The 9377-nt window shown below is 47.8% G+C and overlaps 1 protein-coding gene across 4 annotated transcripts in view; it reads right to left on the minus strand.

Annotated features, from left to right (window-relative positions):
• Positions 1-8113, minus strand: part of ZNF740 (zinc finger protein 740) — a 73928-nt gene extending 65815 nt beyond the window's left edge. For all 4 annotated transcript variants that reach the window (XM_068267226.1, XM_068267224.1, XM_068267225.1 and 1 more), the window contains exon 1: positions 8043-8113. The gene's annotated coding sequence lies outside the window, so the exon portion shown is untranslated. The remainder of the gene's footprint in view (positions 1-8042) is intronic.
• Between the last annotated feature and the right edge of the window lie 1264 nt (positions 8114-9377).

Genomic DNA, 9377 nt, shown 5'->3' on the forward strand with positions numbered 1-9377 from the left:
GGTTCACTTTAAGCGTGCACAAATCCTGAAATAAATTTGCACCGTTTCTGCTTCCTGATTCATAGAAGCAGACATATTGTTAATATCCTGTGTTTTCAAATGAACTTATCATGCCATGGCAGTGATGTGAAACAGGGGAGAGATCAAATTACACCTTGTGCTTAGAAACAAATGAGGGGAAATTAAACAGACTAAACTCTCTAAATTCATACAGGGTGCATTTCTCTATGTTTTCCTTCTGTCCCGTGCAAGAGTTCAGGTCCACTTTAAGGGCTGGTGCACACCGAGCGGCTTTTTCAGCGTTTCTGCAGCCGCTTGGTCAATGGTGCACACCAGAGTGGGAGGCGTTTTGCAGAAACGAATCCTCCCGGGGTGAGGCATTTTTTGGATTTCGGATGCGTTTCTGCCTCAATGTTAAGTATAGGAAAAACGCAAACCGCTCTGAAAAACGCCTGTTCAGAGCGGTTTTGCCGGAGTTTTTGTTACAGAAGCTGTTCAGTAACAGCTTTACTGTAACAATATCTGAAATCTACTACACCAAAACCGCTACACAAAACCGCAAAATGCTAGCTGAAACGCTACAGAAAAATAAGAAAAGGCGTTTTAAAATCTGCTAGCATTTTGCGGATCTGCTAGCGGGTTTTGGTGTGCACCAGGCCTAAATGACGAGTGCCATGGCTGGCTGTAAATGAAGTGCAAGCACCTGTGTGAACCAGCCCTTAGTAAACAGGAAAGGGGCTCTGCTTTCCTCTGCCCCTCTGAACTGGTTCATACACATTCACTATGGTTGTTGCTTTGATCCCTCAGGTGATAGTTCAGGGGTCGAGCACTGAACAGACACCTCACTCTGCTATAGCAGAGTAACACTTCTGCTTCTATGGGAAAGGAAGGAGAGACAACGACATGGCACAGATAGAGTGGTCCATTCTCGGCCAAGGTGGCCACTGTCACTATAGCCTGTGCATGCACCTTTAGCTAAACAAAACTGTAGACTAATACTAAAGTCCCATATAAAAAAACGTGACAAATGTCGCCAGTGGGGGTTTGGACCCAGATCCCCTGGGCGACATCACTGGGCCAATGCTATACAGATGATGAGTCAGTTCTAATGCTATGCGGGGAGGTGGAGGGATGAAAGAACGGCATGTACATGATGTCACGCAGGGGTGAGCGGCTTGGGCACAAAGGCATTCGCAGTCGCTGGAGCAAGTTGATCCGCTGGCAGATCACATTACGAGCGGTGGTCACTGTGTGCATGCCAGATTATCGGCTGAGGCGATAGTTATCAGCCTCCTTGGCTGACTTTAATCTAGCGTGTGTACGTAGCTTAAAACTCTACAAGCGATCATTGTTTCCATATTGTTTTTCTCTCTCCCAGGTAAATAATAGGCAAGTAAATAATGGATTAGATAAAATCTGTCATGCTGAAATGGACCAACTAACTTCAGACACGTTAGGAAAAGGGCGAATGGGGGAATTGAAAAAGTGGTAATGCTTTGCAGGTTGGAGCCGAATTGAAATGATCTTAACAAACATTCCAGCACCTTGCCTTGTTTTGATATACATACAGTGTTCTCCCCAGGCTCTTTTAGCCGGAAGCTCCACCCGGCTCGTTTTGGTGAGCACCCGGCTGTGATTGGCTCATCTCCTCCTCTGCTGTAAGCAGAGTTGTGTAGAGATGCGCTGGCCCTGCATTCTCTCAATTCATGCCACCCAGCTGGAAAAAAATTTGGGGGGAGAACACTGCATATAATAACAAGCTATGGCAATTGCTTCATAACATAAAACGCTAATTGGAAGATTTAATCACTTTGAACATTTAAACGCTCATAGCATGCAGAAAACCGCTATACAGGCAACACGGTGATGTAGCAGTTAACACTTTTGCCTTGCAGCACTGAGTCCCTGGTTCAAACCCCAGCCAGGGCACTATCTGCACAGAGTTTGTATGTTCTCCCAGCGTCTGTGTGGGTTTCCTCTGGGCACTCCGATTTCCTCTCACATCCCAAAAACATACAAATAATTCCAGCCATTTGCTGCAGCGAAGACTTCAAGCATTCAAGACTGTAGTACTCTCAGGGCTTCGTCTGTACTTTGTACCCTACGTAACCCTCTACAGTATATAGTAAAATGAGTGGTACTTACCGGGGGCTTCCTCCAGCCACAAGCTCCCAGGACCTCCCTCGCCGCAGCTCTGCCCGCAGCCGTTCGCCGGTGCTCAGACCCGGTCCCCGGCGATGACGTCAGAGCGACCTGGAGGTCGCTCTGTACTGCGCGATCGGCCCTGTCAATCACAGCCACGTGGGCCGGAGCGGACTGCGCAGGCGCAGAACTACTGCGCCTGCGCAGTCCGCTCCGGCCCACGTGGCTGTGATTGACAGGGCCGATCGCGCAGGTGCAGTACAGAGCGACCTCCAGGTCGCTCTGACGTCATCGGTGGGGACCGGGTCGGAGCTCTGGCGAATGGCTGCGGGCAGAGATGCGGCGAGGGAGGTCCTGGGAGCTTGAGGCTGGAGGAAGCCCCCGGTAAGTACCACTCATTTTACTATATTTGCCCTTATGACTCCTTTAAGTGGATAAAAACCGTCAATAACTGTCTCTGCAGGCCTGCCATGGGGCTGGGCTGGTACAAAGCTGAGACCACTGGCATTTGCTCTTTCAGCTGGGCTGGCTGAAAAGAAATCTGACGTGAGTCTGTGACCTAGTTGACCCAGAAAAAGAAAGTATACAGACCAGGAGACTCAACAAGTGTGACTGTACCAACTGGTAGCTGCATGCCTATTCCAGGTACAACTTAAACACCATTCCAACCAGGCAAGTGGAACATGTTACATACCTAAAGTACAGACCAATGACACAAAGAAGTAAGCTTGACATAAAAAGTCACTCCTAAAGTATGACATCCTTAAAGAAGAAGATGCCGCTCAAAAGGTTTCCAGCCAATTCACAATTCTGAAACACTGAAGCCATGGGATGCATCTGTACACTGCTCAGACGCTGCAGTGTCACCCTAAAGATGGAGCTTGATCATGAATGTTGACAGTGTGTGTCAGGAACCGGCCCGCGGCACGCCTGCGTATACGGTTCCCGACTGCGGGTTTGACCAGATCGAGAGGGGAAGCAGCCTTAGTCAAGCTAAAACAAGGCTGGGACCCCTCAGAACACCTCTCACTGCCACCACTAGCGGTTCGCTAGACACTTCCACTCTGCTGTCAAGTCCTCAGCGCGCACTCCGCGTTTTCGTATTCGGGTCAGCTTTGCGCTTAGGCCGAATACGGGAACGCCACGCACCCACACACACACACAGTTGCAATCTTACACTGTAGTGAAGCAAAAAAAACACTAACAGTCGTTCCGAACGATACTGTTAGCCACTCTGCTGTCGCTACTCGCACTGGCGTTTCTCGTACGTTGGGTCAGCTGCGCGCTTTAGGCCAATGTATGACAAACGCCCCCACACACAATGCAATTACAATTATATATGGTAGTGTTGCTCAAGCATACAATTAGGCATGGACTTATACACACTTCAATCTCTTCTAGGCTATGAGTGTTAGTTTAGTACGGCAGAAGTCAAGCTTATTAAATAATAATTTAATATTTCAGGGAAAAAGGTGAAACAATGCAGAACAGAATATATACAAAAGATTACAAAAACAAAGTAAAAAGTTACAAAGATAAAAGTACAAAAATACACACAAAGCTATTTTGCTTACCAAAATAAACGGGGAAATAAACGTACCAGCGTATCGATCTGGTGTTGTTGCGGGAGTACGCACTTCTGGTCAGGAACCAGGTTAGTTCTAGCCATGTGTGCTACCTCCAAGAACTACAAGTTGTGGTTATCCTAGCTGCTGTTTTATACTGTGAGATACGCCTGGAGGCTGCAACTTCCTTGGGGAGGGGAGGAACTAGTTTTTAATTAAATCTCAGACATATTCCATTTCCAGGTAAAAGTCTATACATCAAAAGATTGTGAAGTGAGGCTTTCAACTCCAGGTGGAAACTTGATTAAGGCTTTTTCCTGTCTCCGTTTTTAAAGTCTGCAGAGATTTCCACCCCCTTCCCATAGATGTGATTTACAGGGTATAGTTTGCACCTCCACCAATAATTCAATTTCCTCACAATGAAATAGTGTTTAACACACGTTAACTTTTGGTGCAGCGACTCTTCCTGACTTAGGCCTCAATTCACTAAACGTATCTCCTGTCTTTAATAACTCTTCTAGAGTTGTTACCATGGTGATAAGGCATGTAGTATTCAGGAAACATTTTACCTCAGGCAAGCCTAAAGTTAACTCTTCTGTCTTTAAATTAACTCTCCAATCCTTAAAATAACTCCAGAGTTAAAGACAGGCTGTTAATTAGCTGCATGTGATAATAACTACAGAGGAGGTAAATTAACTACAGAGGAGGTAAATTAACTACAGAGGAGGTAACTTAAGGAATGAAGAGGTAAGATAACTCTCTCACGTGTGGAGGTAAGTTTTCTCTTGCCTTATCTCTAGCATGATCTTAGTGAATTGAGGCCTTAGTCTAGAGTTCTTCACTTCCTCAACAGAAGTGTAAATGTTTCAAGTGTCAAGGACTTCAACACTTCACTTCTGCCATTGTCTGATTACCCAAGCTCTATTCACTGAAGTCCTCTTTAGATGCAAATGTAGGTCTAGTGACCCACCCACACAATCACTTGAACAGTCCATGAATCTAGCCTGCATATCTACACCTTTGACATTCCACAGCAGATATTTATTTATTTGTTGTATTTATAAAGCGCCAACATATTACGCAGCGCTGGACAAAATGGGAAAATGAAAATATATTACTGTATTATCCTTACAAGCATCAGCACCCCAATATATCACCACAGTGTGTATACCAGGAATTGTCATCAGTAAAGAGTCGCAGATGTGTCCCATAGTATGTTCTTGGATGGCAATTTTACATCTTTGTTAGCTTCTGAATAACTGTCCTGCTATTCTGGATAAGGCATATCATGTGTTCCGTTACATAAAGAGAGTCTGAAGCCTAAAAAAAAGACCTCTTTTTACTAGGCAGTCCTGTTTAGCAATAAGGCCATAGCTGAAACGCTGCATCCTCGTGGCAGAACAATCAATAATAGCCCGGGGAAAAATTTCATGACTTTCCAGGTCGTGGATTTGCTGCCCGGGGAGGCAGAGCTTTGCGCAGTAGATCTGCCTCCAGTCGCGTCAATCTCTGCGGATCTCCGCCTCTCCCCGCCCCTCTCAGTGAAAGAAGACTAAGAGCGGCGGGAGGAGATCCACGGAGGCAGAGTTACTGCACAGACCTCTGCCTCTACGCGGAAGAAGCCCCGAATTTTGCCCCAGGGATTTCGGGTGTATTCATTGATCATTCTGCCGTGGGAATGCAGTGTTTCAGCTATGGCCTTATTGCTGAACAGGACTGCCTGGTAAAAAGAGGTATTTTTTTAGGCTTCAGACACTCTTTAACCTCCCTGGCGGTAAGCCCGAGCTGAGCTCGAGCTATGCCGCGCAGGAGGATTTCTCCAGCTCTATTGGGGCGATTCGCCCCATTCAAAGTGCTGTGCGCGCAGCCAGCACTTTGCTAGCCGCGCGCACAGCTTGATCGCCACCCCTCTGCGGCGATCGCCCGCACGCAGCGGCGAAAGAGGATCCCCCCCCCGCCAGAGCCCTGCGCTGCCCGGACCAATGAGTTCCGGGCAGCGATATGGGCTGGATCGGGTGCGCCTGACGTCAGGACGACGTCCATGACGTCATTCCGATCGTCGCCATGGCGACAGGAGAAGCTAAACAGGGGAACGCGTTATATACGCGCTCCCCTGTTTGCTATTAGTGTCGGCGACGATCGCACTAGAGGGACACATGCGCCCTCTAGTGGTGTTTCATGTAGCTACCACTCTGGTAGCTTTACATGAAACAAAAACAAAAAAAATTTAAAAAAAAAAAAAGGATTTTTTCCCATTTGAAAAAAAAAAAAATTAACCGCCAGGGAGGTTAAAGGACACCAGAGCTGAAGTGCAAGAGTTGCACTTTACTTAACTGGGGCTTCTTCCAGCCCTTAGCAATCTATGTGGTGCCTTGCTGCAGTTCCACTGCCCTCCAATGCTCTACTAGCCCCTCCAAAAGATCAACAGGTTTCGCAGGTAAGGTAAGGGATCGCACTCCCTTACCTTACCTGCCCCCTGCAGCCATCTTGTGCCCGCAGCGTGCCGAACTGATCCTCCACTCCCCGGCTTACTTTCATTTAGGCCTACTGACCAGTCAGCGGTCCACTGCGCCTGCGTGACCCTAACCACGTGCATTCTCGTACACATTCACGTCAGCGAACATGTCCTGCGCAGGTGCAGTAAGAGTTCTCTCTTACTGCGCAGGATGTGTTCACTGACATGAACACGTACAAGGATGTGCGTGGCTATGGCCACCCAGGCGTAGTGGAAACGGAACTAAGCCACGGCGGGGGAACGGAGAATCAGTTCGACACGGCGAGGGCACAGGACATTGCGGGGGTAAAGGTTCCCTTTAAAGGGAACCTAAACTGAGGATTTGAATTTTTCTTTTTAAAATAATACCAGCTGCCCAACTCTCCTGCTGATCCTGTGTCTCTAATACTTTTAGCCACAACCCTCAACAAGCATGCAGATCAGGTGCTCTGAATGAAGTCAGACTGGATTAGATGCATGCTTGTTTCAGGTGTGTGATTAAACCACTACTACAGCAGGGCTGCCAAGTAACAGGTATTGTTTAAAAGAAACCATCTATATCCCACTCAGTTAAGGTTCCCTATAAACATGATTTACTGCACAACATTTAACCTCCTGAGCGGTATGGACGAGCTCAGCTCGTCCATCACCGCCGGAGGCTGCCGCTCAGGCCCTGCTGGGCCGATTTTCCTCAAATAAAAAGCAGCACACGCAGCCGGCACTTTGCCAGCCGCGTGTGCTGCCTGATCGCCGTCCCCCCAGCCGCCCGAGCCCTGCGCAGCCGGACCAATCAGTTCCGGCCAGCGCTAAGGGCTGGATCGGAGGCGGCTGACGTCCATGACGTCACTCCGTTCGTCGCCATGGCGACGAGGAAAGCCAAACAAGGAAGGCTGCTCATTGCGGCCTTCCTTGTTTATTCTGGGCTTTCATGCAGCCAACTTTCAGTTGGCTGCATGAAATAGTTTTTTTTTTAATTAAAAAAAAACCCTCCCGCAGCCTCCCTGGCGATCTCAATAGAACGCCGGGGAGGATAATAACTCCTCAACACTTCCCATCCGATGGTATCCTGCCACGCTGCTACTGTGGTGGCGTAGTGGTTAGCGCTCTCGCCTTGCAGCGCTGGGTCCCCAGTTCGTAATCCCAGCCAGGTCAACATCTGCAAGGAGTTTATATGTTCTCCCCATGTCTGCGTGGATTTCCTGTTTCCTCTCTGTTATGTTTTTCAGGGCTGTGGAGATTTTGGGTACCTGGAGTCAGTGGTTTCATAAACTGAGGAGTCGGATGATTTTTGTACAGACTCCAAAGCCAGGGTGTTTTTATTTATTTTAAATTTAAAGGAAAACATGATCATTACCTGCTGCACTGAGTAGAATAAAAATAAACATTTGGTAAAATAACGAGCAGAGTGAGAGGAGCCATGCCCTGTTGCCCAGAAATAAAGAGCTGTGTTATACTGAGCCTTCTTGGCTATGCTGAGAGGATGGAAGGGGGAGCAGAAGCACCCCCTCACCCACCCCCCTCCACACAGCCCTCTATGGGGTCGGTCTCCTCTCCCCCCCCAAACACACAGAGAAGAGTCCTTACAGCATTAAGTTAGCCCAGCACACGTGCTGAGTGCAGATAGATATGCTGTGTGTTAGAAGAGCACACAATCATTGAGCGCCTTTATTTATATGACAATAACACAAGACTACCGTGCCGTCCATTGTACAAGCATGAGAGGCCACACGGAGCCCCCGCCCGCCGTAACCCCCCTCAGTGTCTCCAGCACCGCCACATGCGTGTATGAAAGCAGAGAGGGAACACACTCTATAGGAACCTGCAAGGCCCGGGCCATTTACCTGTGTATAAACGATTTGCCTCGCATCCCACTTCTCCCGCTGCTCCGGAAACTTTCTTGCTAGACTTCCGGCGAGCTGGAGCATGCGCACTACGGGCCCAGCGAGCTATAGTCGCCATCTTACTAGAGGCAGCACATTAGCCGCCAACCAACAAGCGTGCAGTGTGGATGGCGAGCGACCTTTTGTTTTGTATCCGCATACATAGCGTTAAGTTAGCGGAATTTTACCATGAGGTCTCCTGCTGGGTCCCCTAGACTAGCTCCGTGTGGTCATTGATCAATGAATGGAAATGCATTATTTAGTGCATTTCAGATCTTGTATGTGTGCTCTTTGTTGAGGAAAAAACAAAACTATCCTTTCAGTTGGCGGATTAGCAGCATAATTTTTTTTTTCAAGAGAGAGTCCCTTTTTGGAACCATTTTCCTGTCTCTGTTTACTCCTTACTTGTGCTTGTTTCTGGACTGCTCAACAATTATAAATGCATGTCGGTAGCCCCAAGTTACTATCCAATATATATAGTAATCAAAAGTTGTAAATGTGCATGGACCTAAGCGCACACCAGGGGCAAATCCAGGATTTTCAAGGCAGGGATTCCTGATAGGTCTCTTTTGGCAAGCCGCACACTACCGCACATGCGTTTTGCCCACAAAATCCACATGATGCAGTAGTGTTTCGCCAAAATATATATAATGTAGCAGTGATTAAGTAGCCAGATAACCCCCCTTTATTATGGATAACGAAATTACCCCACCCCTCTTTAGTATAGGTGACCAGATGACCCCCATTTATCACACAGGTAGCCAGATGAGCCCCCCCCCCCCCCCCCCCCAGTTAGGATAGGTAACCACATGATCCCCATTTATAGTATATAGCCAGATGACTCCCCGTTCAGTACATTCCCCCTTGTATTTCGCCAGATCCCCCTTGTATATATAGCCAGGGTATATAGTCAGATCCCCTGTATATATAGCCAGAGATCCCCCCCCTGTATATAGCCATATACCCACTGTATGTAGCCAGATGCCTCCCCCTGCATATAGCCAGTGTATATAGCCAGATCCCCCTGCATACAGCCAGTTTATATAGCCAGATCCCCCTGCATATAGCCAGTGTGTATAGCCAGATCCCCCTGCATATAGCCAGTGTATATAGCCAGATCCCCCTGCATATAGCCAGTGTATATAGCCAGATTCCCCTGCATATAGCCAGTGTATAAAGCCAGATCCCCCTACATATAGCCAGTGTATATAGCCAGATCCCCCTGCATATAGCCAGTGTATATAGTCAGATCCCCCTGCATATAGCCAGTGTATATAGTCAGATCCACCCTATATA

This window comes from Hyperolius riggenbachi, chromosome 2 (assembly GCF_040937935.1).
Source record: "Hyperolius riggenbachi isolate aHypRig1 chromosome 2, aHypRig1.pri, whole genome shotgun sequence".
Lineage (NCBI taxonomy): Eukaryota > Metazoa > Chordata > Amphibia > Anura > Hyperoliidae > Hyperolius > Hyperolius riggenbachi.